Here is an 18,255-nt window from a genome sequence, read left to right as displayed (position 1 = left end):
CTGCCTCTCCTGAATACTGGCCGCTGCCGCTACTGCCATTTTGGTTCATCTCCACAAAACTTTTTCTTACATAGTATGTTGTTCAGAGTTCCTGAGCATGTGGGGCAGGAACTATCTACTTTTGGAAAGATTTCTTCAAAAATTCAAGTTAAATTTGGTTGGATCTGTCTGCCTCTTCTGAACACTGGCCACCACCTTCTTGGTCTCTCCTAGAGTATGTTGTTGTTAAGTATTCCTGTTCAGGGGTGGCAAGAGCAGTCTGCTTTCTGATCTCTTCTGAGATGTCCCTCCAAAAATCATTTTTCTTGCAGTGGCGGGTGTCGTGCTGCCATCTTGCCTCTAATTCTGCCATTTTCCACTTTGTCTCCTATATTTTAGATAAGGAGTCATGAATGGAAATGTATCTGTATGTTGTCCCAATCAGCTATTAAATCAAAATCTGTGCTGGGTGTGGTGGCACACACTTGTAATCCCAGCATTCTGGAGACTGAGACCAGAGGATCGTAGTTCGTGGGCAGCCTCAGCTACTTAGTGAGGCCCTTTGCAACTCAGTGAGACCCGGTTTCAAAATAAAGAATAAAAAATAGGGCTGGAGGTGCTTCTCGGAGGTAGAATGCCTCTGGGTTCCATCTTCAGTACCACAAAGAAAAATAAATAAATAAATAAAAATCTGTTGTCCAGGGTTTCTCAGGGGATGCATATCCTATTTGGCCGCTTCTAACCATCACCGCTGCTGCTGTGGTCACCGCTGCAGCTGCAACTACAGCCACTGCCATAGTCTTCCCTCTTCAATATTTTTAATAAAAGAAAACAGTACATGTCTTTTGCAGGAGTTGGGAACCCAAGTACTTAGTAGCAATGTGTTTTATCTCCCTGCTGCTCCGAGGGCACCCAGCCCCAGCACTGCGCAGAGGAGCGTGGCAGCCAGAAGTGCCCTTGGCTCCCAGGACCCATGGCGCAGGTCGACCTGATTGTGTGGGGCTCCATCTGATGTACCCTGAATATTTTTCTTACATACTATGTTGTCCAGAGTTCTGAGCATGTGTGGCAGGTGCAGTCTACTTTGAGGGAGAATTCCTTAAAAGTTCAGGGTGGATTAGAATGAATCTACCGGCCTCTCCCTGATACTGGCTGCTGCCACCGCCACCATCTTGGCCCTCCTCCCAAGCATTTTTCTTACATAGTATTTTGTCCAGAATTCCTGAGCATGTGGGGCAAGAACAGTCTTTTTTTTTTGGCGGGGTTGGGGGGGGGGTTCCTCCAACAGTTCAAGGCGAGTTGGATTGGTTTTATCTACCTCTCCCAAATACTGGCCACCGCTGCCGCCGCCACCTCTGCCATCTTGGTTTGTTTCATCTTTTTTATATGTTAGTTAGGAAGTCATGGCTATAAATGTCTCTCTATATTGTCCCTATCAGATATTAAACCAAAATCTGATGTCCAGGGTTTCTCAGAGGAATACCTGTCCTATTTGGCCACCGCCAGCTATTGTTGCTACGGCTGTGTTCACCAATGTGACCGCAGCCACCGCCATCTTCTAGATCCTTCCAAATGAAGTTTTTATTAGCAAGTATGCTTGAGGAAATTCTATAATCTGGAAAGAAACCATACTATATAGAAACTCAGATCCTCAGACAACAACAATGAATAACATTTAAAATGGTAAATATCTGTAAATCTTCAAAGACTACTTATGTTTCCCCTCATATCCTTAAATTATATTATTTGATGGAAGCAAAATTTATAAATAACAGTAACTCATAAAATGTATATCACATATATATATATATATATTTGTAATAGCAATAAAAAGGTTTAAGGTGTACATGAATGTTTACTGTTGCAAATTTTATAATTATCACCAAGTGGCCTGGGAAATATTAAAGGTTTATATTATTTTCTTTAAAAAGAACAGTAGTTTAAAACATCAGTGAAAGCCAGACGTGGTGGCGCATGCTTGTAATCCCACCATTCGGGAGGCTGAGACCAGAAGATCATGGTTCGCGGACAGCCTCAAGTAATTAGTGAGGCCCTCTGCAACTTAGTGAGACTCTGTTTCAAAATAAAGAATAAAAAATAAGGCAGGGGGTATAGCTCAGAGGTCAAATGCCTCTGGGTTCCATCTCCAGACCCACAAAAAAAATAAAAAATTAAAAATTAAAAATAAATAAATAAATAAAACATTCAGTGAAGTAATAAAAAAAACCCAACAACTGTGAAGTGGAGAATTCTTTGAGAGATTTTCTTGGAGACTGAGTAGTGACATGTGTGAACAAGGATCTGAATACCCCTCATGAGCTACGGGGAACTGTGATGCTCTCCAGAAAGAACTCATGATCTGTGTAAGGAGAGCAGTAGGCTGACAGCTCCTGCTTCTATGGAAGCTGTTAGGATGAAACCTTGCTCTTCTCCAGCCAAAGACAGAGAACCACAAGGACACTAGGGCTTGGTCATTTCTGTCTAACACAGAGCTCTTCTCATAGGAAATATGTGCTCTAGAGATCCCGCATTGGGTTAGCCAAGCACTTTTCATATTTACATCGTGGCTAGAAACTTCATCTGCCCACTGTTGCTGCTTCTTTTTCTTTTACACTCTATACCTTTTACCCTCCTAATGCCACCTAAGCAACCTTTTTTCCAGAGAACCCAACCAACACAGCATTCATTCTAAATCTGGGACTCAGCCTATGTTTTTAAATAGCTCTTCAGAGATACTGTTTGATTTATCTGAAGTAGAAGAAAGACAAAAAATAAAGTGTCACTTCTGCCTGGACATTGTGAAGAGGGAAAATTTTGCCACATTTAAAATGCCCATATCCCACCCCCCCCCAAGGAAGCCTGAGATAATAGTGTAGAGCTGTGCAGTGTCTACATGATGTAATTGCCAAATTAAAGGTCACATTCTCCATCCTGGCTGCCCCTGTCTACTAGAGATGAGATCAGTATTTACACATTAATGATAAAAATTCACAACAGGTATTTGCTGAAATAGACTGAGCACTTGGAATACATTCAAGCTGTCTATATTTATTGCCATAACGCATCACACATCATGGCTAAGAGGAGAATTTTGTACTCTTTCATTTCTAGGCTAAAATAAGTTTGTAGCCATTGTAGAAAGGTAGAAGTGATGTGAATAAAAATATAAGAATGAATTTCGTGAGTTCTCTGTATATTCTAGATGTTATTCCCCCATCAGAGGAGTAGCTGCCAAAAATCTTCTCCCATTCTGTTGGTTCTTGGTTTAGGTTCTTGATAGTCTCCTTTGCTGTAAAGAAGCTCTTCAGTTTCATGCAATCTCACATATTGATTTGCCTTTTAGTTTCTTGTGCCTTTGGGGTCTTGCTGAGAAAGTTTCTTTTTTCTGTGCCTATGGGTTGTAGTGTTGTACCTATGCCCTCTTCAAGAAGCCTCTAGGTCTTTGGTTTAATTTCCAAGTCTTTGATCCATTTTGAATTGACTTGTGCAGGGTGAGAAAGTGAAATTAATTTCCAGTTTTCTGCATATGGTTAACCAGTTTGCCAACACCATTTGTTAAACAGGCTATCTTTTTTTCAGTGTATGTTTTTGGCCTCTTTGTCAAAAATCAATTCCTATAAGTGTGCGGATTTGTTTCTGCATCTTCTATTCTTCTCCATATCTAGAATATACAGAGAACTAAAGAAACTCAGCACTAAGAAAACAAACAACCCAATAAAAAAGGGCAGTGAATTAAATATACACTTCATGAAGGAAGAAATTCAAATGGCCAATAAATGCATGAAAAAATGCTCAACATCATTGGCAATCAGAGAGATGCAAATCAAAATTACCCTGAGATTTCACCTAACTCCAACTAGAATAGCAATCATTCAAAACACAAACAACAACAAATACTGGTGAGGATGTGGAGAAGTGGGGACTCAAAAACATTGTTGGTGGGATTGCAAAGTAATGCAACCACTTTGGAAAGCAGTATGGAGGATCCTCAGAAGAATGGGAATGAACTTACCATATGATCCAGCAATACCACTGCTGGGTATGTACCCAAAAGAAAAGAAACCAAAACACATGCATCAGTTTGGTACCTCATCAACTATTATCCCTCTTGGACTGACTACTGTTGTGTCAAAGAAAAAACATGCAAAGTGCTGAAGAACTGGTTTTGAGAAGGGAAACTGAACTCTTCGATGGCTACCCACCACAATCTTGGGCTTGCTTCCATCATAGATTTTAGAGATAAAAGATAACAGAGGAGCTGACAGTAAAGGGTAGGTGATACAGCTCCAAGCCTACTCTCTTTTCCCTTCTCCAGCCTCAAGTATAAGGAAAATGAAAGAATCTGATGTCTGTGAATATACCAAAGAAGAGAATTGTAGCCTATGTCTTCTGAAAGAGAACTTGACAGTTTCTCTTTTCCAAATGCAATCTCAATTATTGGAAGTTATTGTAAGCTCTAGCCTCAGCATCTATCCGAGTGCTAACGTGAAGCAAGTACTTGATACATATTTGTTGAATAAATTAATGAGTTAAGAAAATGCAGAGAGCACCTTGCCCTCCAATCCCCAATAAAAATGAGTTTGTGGCTTTAGCAGAGAAAGGCTCACCTGTAAGATCTTTGAACTACCCTCAAGTAAGCTTGGGTTATGGTCAGGCTTGTTTCTTGAATACATTTCAGTTATATTTTTCTTTCAGATATTCCTTGAAGTTCTTCAGTCTAACATGTTTTTTTTAACCTCTAGAAAGGTAAATCTCTAGTTCTGCAGTAGACTGGCAAACCTCTACTCCTTCCTTCCAGGAAGAAATAGAACATCTCATCAAGCTCTGACCTGTTAGCCTTGAGGTTCTGCAGCATCTGGCCTGAATCCCGGGAACCACCATTTGGAAGCCTGGTGGATGTCTGCGACCTCCTGCCAGGTCACATGATGAAGAATGAGGACTGTTTTTCTTCTCAAAGTTTAATTATGCAGTGTGATTCGCCTCCACCAGAAATCAACTTAAAATGAGTTTAGTGTGACTCCTAAGGCTAGAATAACATAGCATGGAACACCAAATAAAAGCTAGTAAATAGTAAAAATGGTACATTTTTCTTATCAAAAATAGTAAGTGAGAGAACTTGACCCCTGTGGCAAAACAAGCACACTGGTTTTTTAGCTTGCCAGATGGGGATCTGAGGTCCCAGAGGGAGGGACTGAGCCATAGGGTGCCTCCTCACACTAATGAGGTTTGCCCTAGAATTTGAGGAGACAGATGGATCTGCAGGTTGGAACCCCACAGCAATCTCCGTGGGCACTGGCACAAGCGCATTGGGCCAGTGCCCACCTCTGTTGCTGCCCCTTTTTCTGCCCTCTTCCCCTCTCCTACCTCCTTTTCTTGTTTCTGTGGCTTTTATAATGTTCTATGTCACAGTAAGTATTCTCCCCTACAGCCTTCTGCATCTCACTGGCTTACCACTTTTCTGGCCTCACAGAATTCCCTCTCCCTTTCTTTTTACTCCTCTTTTTCTCCAACATTTTAATATGTAAAAGCTTCATGCTAATCTGTTCTGACCCCATTAAATTTCTGTTTATTCGCAAGTGTTCCAGAATGGGGTCGTGTATGAATTAATGAAAAGGAAATGAGGATGCCATTAAAAGCTCTCGTTTCTGTGTCTGGTACTCCAGTCAAAAGTGTTCTGCTGGGGAAAAAAAATGAAAGAAAATATCTTAGTATTGGAAGAAGTGGAGGAGGCTCCTTAACAACAGCTAGCCTTCAGAACTCTACAGATCTTAGCAAATGTGGATGATCTAGTCTGGCACAGTGGGACACAGTGGCTCTCCACGCATCATGGGGCAGTCACCACAGAGATGATCACTCCCAGGAATTACAGTTCATGCCAATAATTGTGGTAGTGCCCCTGGGGAGCCCTGGTTAGCTAGTCTTGCATAAGAGTCATGGACCAGTCTTTCCAGTGGAATTTAAATATTACATCTTTCCTGTGGACTATTTTATTTCCTTCTAAATTTTATGAATAGCAGCCAGACTACTCCTGCAGAAATAAAAGTATACCATTTAAGAATATAGGCTGATGTGGTATAATCATAAAACATACTATTAAACTTGAAAAAGAAGGTATCATTCCACATGCTACATCATGGATGAAACAGAAACATTATGCTAGGTGAAATAAGCCAGTCACCAAAGAACAAAATCCTGCATTTATTTATAAACTATTTATTTTATTTAAAATCTCTTTATTTTGTATCTAAATAGCCAAGCTCATACAAATGAAAAATAGAATGATGGTTGCCAGGGTCAGGGTTAAAAGAAAAAGAGATACTAATGTAAGATACTAATGGAAGATACACACACACACACACACACACACACACACACACACATATATGATTTCCATTTTGCATGATGATAAAATGTTGGAAATCTGTAGCACAATAATGTGAATAGTTAACACTGCTGAATTGTCCACTTAAAATGATTGTGATGATAAATTTTATGTTATATGATTGGTACCATAATTTGGAGAAAATGTAAAGAATACAGATAGTTTTCAAACTGGTAAAATAGAAGAGTAGAATAAAATATATTCATAATTCAGAACAATGGTTCCCCTGAGTTGGGAAGGACAGGTTTTTGAGGGTAGCCATGTAAATAACTGAAGGCCATTGTCATGGCCTCATGGTTTTCATACCAGGAGTAAGTCCAGAGATGTTTCCATATTATTGAAAGTAACTAAATAATCCAAAAAAATATCTTACATGAGTTCATAAAAAGAACTTGAAAACAACCAAAGATGATGAATGATGCAGGTGTCTCGATCAATACTTACAGCAAAAAGAAGAAATAAATGTCAGTTACAACAGTCTCCACTCCTTATTTTTAATTTTAAAAAGCTGTTAAAATAGGTTTCTATCTCTTTCTGTGTCTCTTTTCCTTTCTCCTTGTCTCTTCTGGTTGCACTGTACTAGCTTTTGTTTCTCCTCTATCCTCCAGGCATGCCTGGATGCTCCTCCACTGCCTGGAGCCCTCAGCCCTTGCTGGCATTCTGAGCACCTTACCCTCCTTTCGATATTTGCTGGAGCATCCTTTACACCCTCAGATAAAGTTACTCCTTTTCTGCATCCTTATCAAACGTGAACTGAGGCTATGGCGGTTACTGTGATAGCTTCTCTCCCCTCCTGGTGGTCAGCTCATGTGTCTGACTTGCTCACAACTTGCTAGCAGAACACTGGGAACTTTAAAAACAGGAATAGATGCAGAAACAACAACAAAATGATTCATCTTGGAGGAAAGCCCTCACCACCTGTTCCCCAAATGATAGACTTAAGGACCACTCTACCTTGTTGAATGTCCCTGAGTATTGGGAGTAAAAGACAAAGGCAAATATACTGGCTTCCTTGCTGGTCCTCTCATACAATGGGTGTGTTCTCGCCATTAACTCCAGCCTGCGTGCTCCTTTAACCTGAAACACTTGCCTTCCCCCTTGGTTCGCTCTTCAGCTCACTCCCTTACATTGTTTTAGCTCACATATCATTTAATGAGGTTTTAGAAGCTATTTATTTAATGCTGACCTTCCTGTGCAATTGTCTCTTTGAACCCTTTCTCAAATATCCTTCCTTCCACTTTTTTCACAGAACTATCTTCTTCAAACATAATATGTAATCTTGTTTGTTATGATGATTATATGGTCACTTGGCCCTACTACATCTCACTATAATAAAAATAGATTCTGTGAAGCAGGGAGTGTGTGTGTGTGTGTGTGTGTGTGTGTGTGTGTGTGTGTGTGTGTTGAAAAACTCATAAAATTTTCCATTTTAACTCTTCTTAAGGGTTTGGCTCAGTAGCATTATTTATTTAAATTATTACAAAATATATTGCCAGAATATTTTTCATCATGTAGACCTGAAATTCTATACCATCAAACAAAATTTCTCTTTGTTGTCACTTCTAGCTCCTGGATACTATCATTCTACTCTCAGTTTCTATGAACTTGGCTATTTTAGGTACAGCCTATAAATGGAATTATAGAATATTTGTCCTTTTGTGATTTTTTTCACTTAAAATAATTTCCTCAAGAATCATTTATGAAATTGTATCAGGTAGAATTTCCTTCCCTTTTTAAGACTGCATAGTATTCAAGTGTGTGTGTGTGTGTGTGTGTGTGTGTGTGTGTGTGTCCCGGAGAGCCACTGGCACAGGTCCATATTTAGAGCCTGAAGAACCTGGAATCTGATGTCCCCAGATGAGAGCAGGAGTAAAGCATTCCAGGCAGAAAGGGCCCAATGTGAGCAGGACAGCTAGCTTCCCTTTCCCCCAACTTTTTCCTTCCATCTGGAGCTATAATCTGCTGAATACACGGCCCACATTCAGGCCAGGTCTTTCTCATTTTGTTTGCTAACCCACACACCAATTTTCTCTTATAACTCCCTCAAAGGCATACTCAGAACTATGCTTCACCAACTTTCTAGGCATTTCTCAGTCCAAATAAAGTTGACAACCAACTCATTTGCATGTTCTGCTGGTGTGTCCTATGCATCTAAAGCAGTGTCTATAGCATAGAACATGCTCAATATAGGATCATTTTCTTTTTGGATGAATAAAATCAAGAAAACAAAGTGAAGTCTATTAGATAAACTAGGACTTTCTGGGCAACTCTTCTGCCCTTATACACTAGAGTCCATTTTTACCATATAATTGAGGCATCTTTATAGTTTTTCCCTTAATGAATAACTGGGATACTTGGGTCAGTGAAGGAGCTCTGAAGGCTGACTTTCCACACATTTCTTACCCATCAAGCTACCCCAGCATCTGGGTCTTGAGGGAGGATCTTATCACTATATGATTACAGGCACAATGGCATCACCTTCACTGAGATAAAGAATATAGATACTCTGAAATGTACAATCAAAAAATTAGATGAGTCTTCAGACCTCAAAAAGCCATAGAGTGGCCGACCGAGAAAAGCGGGGCTTAAGAGCCCCGCTAACAACAAATCTCCATTACCACAAAATCAGTGCCTTTCATAGCCAGAAAACACCATCACCAGTGAAACAAAAAATCACCAGGCTGCAGAGAGAAAGCAGACTGAGAACAGAGCCACAGAGGAGATACACCAGCCTCATGCCCGAGGACGCAGCAGATGCGGCAGCAGCGCCATACTGCCGGCGGCAGCGGCGAATTCACGGGACGGCTACAGCAAGCCGAGGTGAGCCACTGCGGAACAGCCAGGCGGGATTTCTCCACGCAGAGAGCATCTAAAGCTCCCAGTGGCCGAGCTCAGCACACACTGCAGGGATTCAGAGTGGAAATCAAAACCAAGAAGAAAAACGCCAGCCCCACAGCCGAGGGCGTAGCAGCGGAGCCATATTGCCACCGGCGGCAGCAGCACCGAATTCAGCGAGGCCAGTACAGCTACATCTGCGTACTCAAGAACAGTGAGTCAAATTGTGGGCCACAGCGGAGAAATCCCAGTACTGTACTCCCTGGGACTTGACCCAGTGGGGGAGGGGCGGTGGCAGAGATATCACACCATAGGAGAACGTGCAACCTGGCAACCCCCACAGTCTAAAGCAGTCTCTATCGACTCTCTGGGTCGGAGACTCTGTGATAAAACCCAGTAAAGGAGTAGTGGGGTCTGAGATACTACTGACTCGAGATCCAGAACACCTTAAGTGAAGTCATAGTGACCCAAGGGAAGAACCCAGAGAAGGCACAAACATCCGATATCAAGGGAAAGAGGAATAATACTGGAGCAATAAATGCCCAAAACCCCACAACATCAGAACCTGATAAAACTGAAAATCAGAGATTTCTAGAAGATCAAATCAGGAAAATAACTGTAGAAATAATAGAGGTGCTTCGAAAAGAACTCAGAGAGAGCCAAAAAGAGATAAAGGATGCAATTAATGAAGTAAAGGCCTCGATTCAAAGCACAAACAACCAATTAGAACACATGGAGAACAGAATATCGCTCTTAGAAGATGAGCAATCCAAAAATGAACACATAGTTTCTAATCTAGAAAAAAATATCCGACAGCAGGAATCTGATATTGAAGAAATATGGGCCCATTTTAAGAGAGCTAACCTAAGAATAATTGGAATAGAGGAGGAAAAAGAACGTGAAACCAAAGGGATCAACAATCTCTTCAAGGAAGTAATAGCAGAAAAATTTCCAGACATAGAGCAAGAGGTTGATACACAGGTCCAGGAAACTTATAGAACTCCCTTTAGACAGGATCAGAGAAGAGGATCCCCACGCCACATAATTGTCAAAATGACCAATGTGGAAGCCAAGTAGAGAATCTTAAAGGCAATAAAAGCAAAGGGCCAAGTGATATTCAGAGGCAAACCAATTAGAATCACTCCAGACTTCCCAAACCAAGTTATGAGAGCCAGAAGGGCTTGAAGTAACATATTCCCAATTCTGAAAGAAAACAACTTCCAGCCAAAAATTTCCTACCCAGCAAAACTTTCTATCAAATTAGATGGAGAAATAAGAAGCTTCCATGACAAACAGAAACTGAAGGAATTTATGTCTCCAAAACCAGCACTAGAGAAAATACTCAAAGAGATTAACTACAAAAAAGAAATAGGTAACACACTCCAGAACTAGAGAAACAAGATTTTCCATCCAACAGACAATTAAGATTGGTTATCTGTGGAGATTCATTATTTATGTTAGTCTTTTACCTATCTCTAAAGGGTATTGTTAGCCTTTATTGTTGTTAATTTTTAGGATTTCTAGTTGGAATATTAATATACCTTCAGATATAGCAATTGGAAATATTTTATCCCATTCTATTAGTAACTGTTAACTCTGTTTACATTGTCTTTGGATATACAATATTTTTTTATTTTTTTAGGGAGCTTGTATACTCTTCTGTTGCCTGTGCCATTGAAATCATAACCAAGAAATCACTGCCAATTTCAATGTTGTGAGGTTTAATGACCCAGATTTTCTCCTAAAAGTTTATAGTCTTAAGATTTATATTTAGGTCTATTATCTATTTTGAGTTAATATTTGTATATGGGATTAGGTAAGGGTCCAATTTTATTCTTTTCCATGTAATTATTTTTTTAACAATATTTAGTTAAAAGATTAATATTTCCACCACCAAATGTTCGTGGAAACCTTGTCAAAAATAACTTGACAATATAGGGAAGAATTTAGCTCTAGGCTTTTATTTAACTCCAATGGTTTATATATCTGCCTTTAGAATAGTACTACACTGTTTCAATTATTGTAGCTTTATATGGTTTGAAATCAGAAAATATATATCTTCTTGCTTTGTTCTTTTCCAAGATCGATTTGGGTATCTAGAGTCCATATTCCATATTAGGATAGATTTTTTTCTGAAAAATAAATATATAAATATATGATAGTTTCACCTAAAAAATAGAAAAAAATATTCTCTGGTAAGAAAGAAAGCAAAAAGAAATATTGAAATGTTATCTTTAAGTCATCAAAAGCTTGGTATCAGACAAATGAAACTGTTATGTGAGATTATCATTTTTAATTTTAGATAAATTGCCATAATACTAGATGTCAACTACTAAGCCAAACATGGGAGGGAGGGATAGGGAGAGAATGGGGTGGGGATTGGGTGGGGGCTGACTGGGAAAAGTGTGCATGTATGTCTACAAAAGTATGTATCCTACTATGATGTATGAATACAATGCACCAATTAAAAAAAAAGCCATAGAGTTAAATCAGGAGTTCTTACAGGAGAACAAGAGCTTTGGTTGGGTATGAAGTGTATGCAATGGAGCATAATCTCTCCAATTTATGGAGGACTTAACTGTTGGTGCTGGAAACTATGTGTATTTTGTGGACAACCACTCTGACCCCAGTGAGTGGCTGGAGACCATATGCCCCTCAACCCCTTGACCTCTAAAGAAGGAGAAGGATGATACCAATTCACCACACTTCCCTTTTAAAAGAAACTCTTCCCAATATTTTAATGCCTCCCAGGTCTCCGTAAAATATTTGAAAATAATTACAAAAGTTTGCAAAGCTTAATTTGTTTGCATCATAAAGTTCTTGGCTATTGAATTCTATAACCAGATGTAGGCATTCACGTGTAAATTATGGAAAAATGAGATTGATATAGAAAAGCATAGTAGCCTCACTAATGGGGTCTGGGGACATGTGATCTCAAGCCTTTGTTTTTAGGTACACTGTAGACCTCAACATTCCAAGGAGTATGTCTTCAGATATTCAGAAACCCCCAATTTTTAAATATGACCGTAGTATATAAATTTCCTTTAGAAGAGCAAAGTTTTTTTAATTTTTTAATTTATTTTTTATTTTGTTGGTACATTGTAATCATACATCACCATGAAGTTCAGAGTGATTAAAATCAAGCGCTTTCTTTACATTCTTGATTCTATGTATCGGGGTGTTTGTTTCTCCCCTGGAGAAGCTCATGTCTTAGGCTCAGCCTCCAGGGACATTCGACTGCAGTCAATGCATATTCTTGAGTGAAGAATCATGCATCAGTGGAAGGCCTCTCTGCTATACACCATCTTCAGATTTCACAGAAGTGGGCACTCCCACATAATTAAAATTACTGTATCATGGGACATTCAAATCCCTTAGAATGCACCCATACCTTGGTTATTAAAAAAAATCTACAAAAGTCAATGTCTGTGGCATAGTATGATGCAATAATGAAGTGTTTAAGCCCAAAGTCTTTGGAGTTCTTTGAATGGAAATTTAAATCTCAGCTCAGTCACTTCATATTATGTGATACTGGGTAAATTCCCAACTGTTTCTTTGTTAACAAAATACAGATATAACCAAGGCCTCTTTGATCTAGGGGACAGTGTGTCAGGCACATACTAAGAACTGGAACGAGATTGAAACTTGCCTCTTCCCCCCTAGGTCATTCTCCTCTTAGTGCCCAGAGTGAATTTTTGAAAACAGATTTCAGTTCCTGTCACTTGAAGGTGGAAAAGCCTTCCAATGGCTTTCCACTATTATTAGGAGCATTTTCAAAAGTTTCCCTCCTGTTAGAAATAAATTTACATAGCATTGTAATAAAAGACACTTGCAAGTCTCAGGACATGAAAACTTATAGAGAAGAATATTGTGGTTTTACAAAAGGAAGCCTATATCAAGCTATTTCTGGGGGAAGGGGGGTACTGGAGATGGAACCTACAGCCATTCTACCTCCAAGCTACACCACTAGCCCTAAATTTTATTCTTTATTTTGAAATAGGATCTCACTGAGTTGCAAAGGGCCACTCTAAGTAACCAAAGCTGTCCTCAAACTATAGTCTTCCTGTCTCATCCTCTCAAATGCTGGGATGACAAGTATGAACCACCATGGCTGGCTTCAATCTATTCTTTTGATGGAAAAGATCTGATTATGTTCTCACTGACCACCTCCCTCTCCATGCTCCAGTCACACTGACTATTCTGTTTCTCAATTGCACAGAACTCATTTCCACACCAAGCCCTTGTGCTTAAAGCATCTTTCCTTCTTCCTGCAAGATCTGTGGGGATGATTCTTATCTGAGCTCACATGTCACCTCCTCAGAGCTCTCTTTCTAATACCCTATCCCCCCTCATTCTGTTTATTATGATTTGAGTTTATTAGCTCTATAGCACAAACTGTGATCCAGAAATCTCTTAATGATATTTTCTTGTATATTATCTATCTCTCCAAACTAGTACATCACTGAATTATTTTCTTCATTGACACGTAGTAGACATTCACTAAATTCGGGCTGACAGATGGATGAATATGTGAAGGGATGGATAGACAGGCGGATGGATAGATGAGTAGCTGGATAGAGGAGGTCTGTGCCATCAGTTACTGCATTGTTTATGGTGATGATACTATAGAGAACTCATATAAAATTCACTGACAAAGAAAATGTCACAAAAAGATTGATGTAATCTCCTAAAGCTGATCAGAAAACAAAGAAATGACTGACCATTAAAGGAAAAGTAGAATTTATATGGAGGGAAGAAAGTTTTTAGAAAGTTATTCAACCTCCAAATCTCCCAGGGTTTTTTTTTTTTTTTTCTTGTCCCTTAGGGATAGATACAAACCTGCCCCTCATTTATGGGAATGTTCTGGAGTCAGAGATAATACATAAAAGCTTCTGAGTGCTAATTAGCTCTATCTGTCAGGGCACAGAAAGCCAGCAGGTCTGAGTAGTTGATTGCAAGGTCTGTAGCTGAAAATACTTCTTGCCAAGTGCCTGGAGGGGCTGATAAGGGAAATGGCTACATTCTGCAAATTAACATATTCTAAGCAGGTCAAAAGTCCTGGGTTGTAGAAAACAGTGATAAAGATGGAAGGAAAGGTGAAAGCACCCCCATTTTAGTTACCATGCCTAAGTAATGAAGCTATAAATTCTTTGACAAGGATCCTTGCCTTTGGGTCAGTAGTGGGTGGCAGCTGAGTATAAGTTTTAGGGATAACTACTGGCAAAATTAAGAAAAAAATGTATAATACTTGTATTTCTTGTGCTCTCTTCTTAGTTCCATTTACATTTTTCCCTTTCCCCCTCAAAGGATTATTTCCACACTGTTGTGTTTCCTCTTCCCTTTAGCAGTAGAATATTTCTAATCTGCTTCCCCCTCTTCAGTGTCTTCCCTGGATGATTTCTTAAGCACCAGGTTTCCTTGTGCACCATGGTTTAGGAAAAGAAGCCCTGGAATAGATCCTAGAAAATATCAGGATTTGAGTTCTGAACTCTGTTCTATAGGCATAGTAGTCATGGCTTATTTGGTTGGAAATGATAGGAATCCAAATCAAAGTAGCTTAAGAAAGAAGAGAAAAGAGAAAATTGTTTTATATAATTGAAACTCAAGGGAGGTGAAGTTTTCAGGTATTACTGGGTGCTAAGGCTTCTCAATCATAGCAACTGCTGCCTCTTTTCCATCTCTCAACCCTCCATTTGACTTAATCTAAACTTGGGCTCTTTATGTAAGTAGATGTTCTTCTCATATTAAGTGCATGTAGTAGAACATATAGTCATTGGTCACCCCAAGCATTTTCCTTACAATTCACTATCTTGAAGTATAAAGGTTCTCTCCATCACTTCCTGGTATTTATATCAAAGTTCAAGGAACTGAGGGGGTGTGATCACCTGAGAAATCAGGCAGGCAGCATGCTCAACCCCAGGTACTGGCAGGAAAAAGAGTAGAATAGCAGCTTGGGAAACAATGGTTCACACCACACCAAACCAGAGATAATGAGATTTCCCAAAGGAAAGGATGCTTGTCAGAAAGGCAACCACTGTTCCTACCATTTCCTTGTCCATAAATTACTTCAGTAAATTATGGGAATTGACATGCTCTGCTAACTATAAACCCAAGCCCAAATGAAAGCTGGTATTGTCAGAGAAAACTTTCCTCTGTATTGTGATTCCAGAAACTGTGCTATGTAAACTATCAGTTGGCTGGTTAGGCTTGTTGGAAAGATAAAGTGGGACAATGTGTTTGAGAACTTCTCAGAGTATCTGGCATGAAGTCAAAGCCCAGTGCTAATGTTTCTTTTTCATGCTATATAATGTGCAACTTGCCAAAATTCTAACCTGGAGAGAAAAATCTAAGCATTGGAATTAATTCCTGTTCCTGCCAAGTGCAATGACATTTTGAGATGAGTGGATAAAATTGCCAGTATTATTTAACATGGTTTTCTTTCTCTCTTTTTCTCTTCCAGCTAGGTCTCTCACTTTGTACATATTTCCTTTTTGTTGGAGGGGTGAGGAAGGATGAGGGTAACTTTGCAGAGTTGAATTCATGCATATTATATTAATCAAGCACATATACATACTATTATGCTACTTCAATTTTTACCACAGGAAGTGTAAATGTAAAATGTTAGTGCTAAGTGTGTGATGATTCTAATAACTTTGATACTAACAATAAATGTCAGTTCTGAAGCCCAAAACACTTTAAACAGAGAGCCTTTCTTAATGTGAGCTATAGCCCCTCCTTCAGTGTCTTTCTTGCTCTAAGAGGCACATCCCTCCCATTGGGAGTGGAAATGACATGCTAATTAGTCAGATCATTGGGGCATCTTGTATGGATCTCTCCCTTGCGTGTTACTCAGTGAAGAATAGTTCTCTCACAGTACTCTCTAGAGACATCCAGAGAAGGGTGGCCTCTCAGCCAACAGGATCAAGCTTGGTCAAAGCAGTGAGATGTGTAGAATGGATGCTTCATTCATAATCATAGCACCTGGGCTCTCAGCTTGACTCTCATGCTAACTTCCTTCATGACCTTGGATAAGGTACCTTGCTGTTCTGGTCATGACAGCTTGCTGATGTTGGTGGTGCTTTAAGTGCATGTTTTGAAACATATTCTTTACATTTTGTGTGGGTTCTCATTTATCTTTTTGCAATGACATCTACTCTGATGTTCTACATTGGTTACTATTTTGTTGTCTTTGCACAAATGGGATAAAATTAGAATTACTCAAAATTTGACTTGTTGGGCACAACCAGGTTGATACATTTCAGCCTATATGGATAATAGCTTTCCATATGGAAAACAGGTGTCAGTGTAAAGGAGAAGCTTGTTCTTTTGGAGGTATGTGGTTGGAGACAGGGAATTACAATGGAAGAAAGGAATAGAGAGGTCCCATAAAGCTAGATAGCTGGAGGTACCTTAGAAGCATCCACAGCATAATTCATTGGTAAGCAGAACTATAGAACCAAGAGAAATGTATGTGTTTCAAGAAAGAGAGCTAGTGTACTCCTTCCCATTTTGCAAATCAGGAATCTGAAAATCAAAGGTTAGGTGGCTTGCTGATGATCATTACTAGTTATCTGGGATTCTGACCCCAAGTTCACAGAGAGTCAGGTATGCATGGTTTGTGGTCAGTGGCCATGAAAGAAGGCCATTAGATAATGAATGAATGAAGAACCAAGGACTGTTTGAGAATTTTAAGAAAGCCAAGAGACCCTTAGTTTTACCCTCTCCAGAACAGATTCTGAGCTCTGGCATCCAGACAAAGGAAACTTAGCTCCTAAAAATATCCTTTCAAGTTCTTCAGCATTCTTTCACACATCTCCAAATTATGACCTCTTTGCATCTACAGACAAATAAACACCTCTGGATGAATGACTATATTTGTTTCTTGATTAACTTTTTCAGAAGAAATTTTGTGAACTGGAAACTGTTTAGGTGATTTTTAAAAGCTATGCTAGATAAATTTAATTTTTAGAACTTTAAAAATTGGAGATCCTTTCAGGAACTAATTAATAAGACCCTTGTCAGATTCTAAGGTAGAAAATCCACAGACCACATGTAAGAAAAAACAGTGTATGAGGAACAAATGAAAAGAAAGAGTCTAAACAAGATTTGAAGTAGCTATGCTCAGTCTGGGGCCCCACCAAAAATTTACTAGCTGAGGGTATAGGAGTGTACATAGGTAGAGTGATAGGTGGATGGGTGGGTAGATGAATGGATAGAATGAAAAAGTGAATAAGTGGTTGAATACATTGATAAAAGAATGCAAGAAGCTTGCTTGTTTTTTCTGTGTTGCCATTTCAAATGGAGATTTGCTAATAAAAAATCTATTGTCAGATGAGGTAAAATTCATCACCATGGGTAATATCATTAAAATATGCAATTCATGCCGGGCGTGGTAGCGCACGCTTGTAATCCCCGCGCTTGGGAGGCAGAGACAGGAGGATCGTGCAGGTTCGAAGCCAGCCACACGCGCTGGCTTAGGAGACCCTGTTTCCAAATAAAAATGTAAAAATAGGTCTGGGAGTGTAGCCCGGAGGTAGAAGGGCTTCCAGGAACCCCAGTACCACCACCCTCCAAAAAAAATGCAATTCATGAATATTTGCTCTTCCAAACTGACTTATAGTTGCTATAGCTTGAATAAAACTAACATTACTTTCTTTCTTTTAGGGTGATAAGTTGACATAAAATCTGAGAGTTACTTTGCTTGACCTGAGTACTTAGCATTCTGGCTTCTACACAACACATTTTGTTTCTGCTACTTACAAACCACTATTGTACAAAAGCCACTGCCCTTTCTGGATAAGATTACCTAAAATATAATTTATTATGTAATGTTGCTAATTATGAGGCCAAAGTATACCCATTAAAGGCATTTACCTTGCAATTTTTGATGAGAGACTCTGAATGAAATAAAGCATGAAATATGATTTTTGTGGCTGAGAGTGTAAGGGTATGAAGCTACTCATTTATTTTAGGAATGGATTTAATTTAGCATGATCTGTTAACCTTGGAAATGGGACAGCCACAGAGCCAAACTCTCTCACCACTTCTTCTGGACCAGG

Source organism: Muscardinus avellanarius (assembly GCF_963383645.1).
Source record: "Muscardinus avellanarius genome assembly, chromosome: 7".
NCBI lineage: Eukaryota > Metazoa > Chordata > Mammalia > Rodentia > Gliridae > Muscardinus > Muscardinus avellanarius.
Note: the sequence above shows the minus strand (reverse complement) of the source record.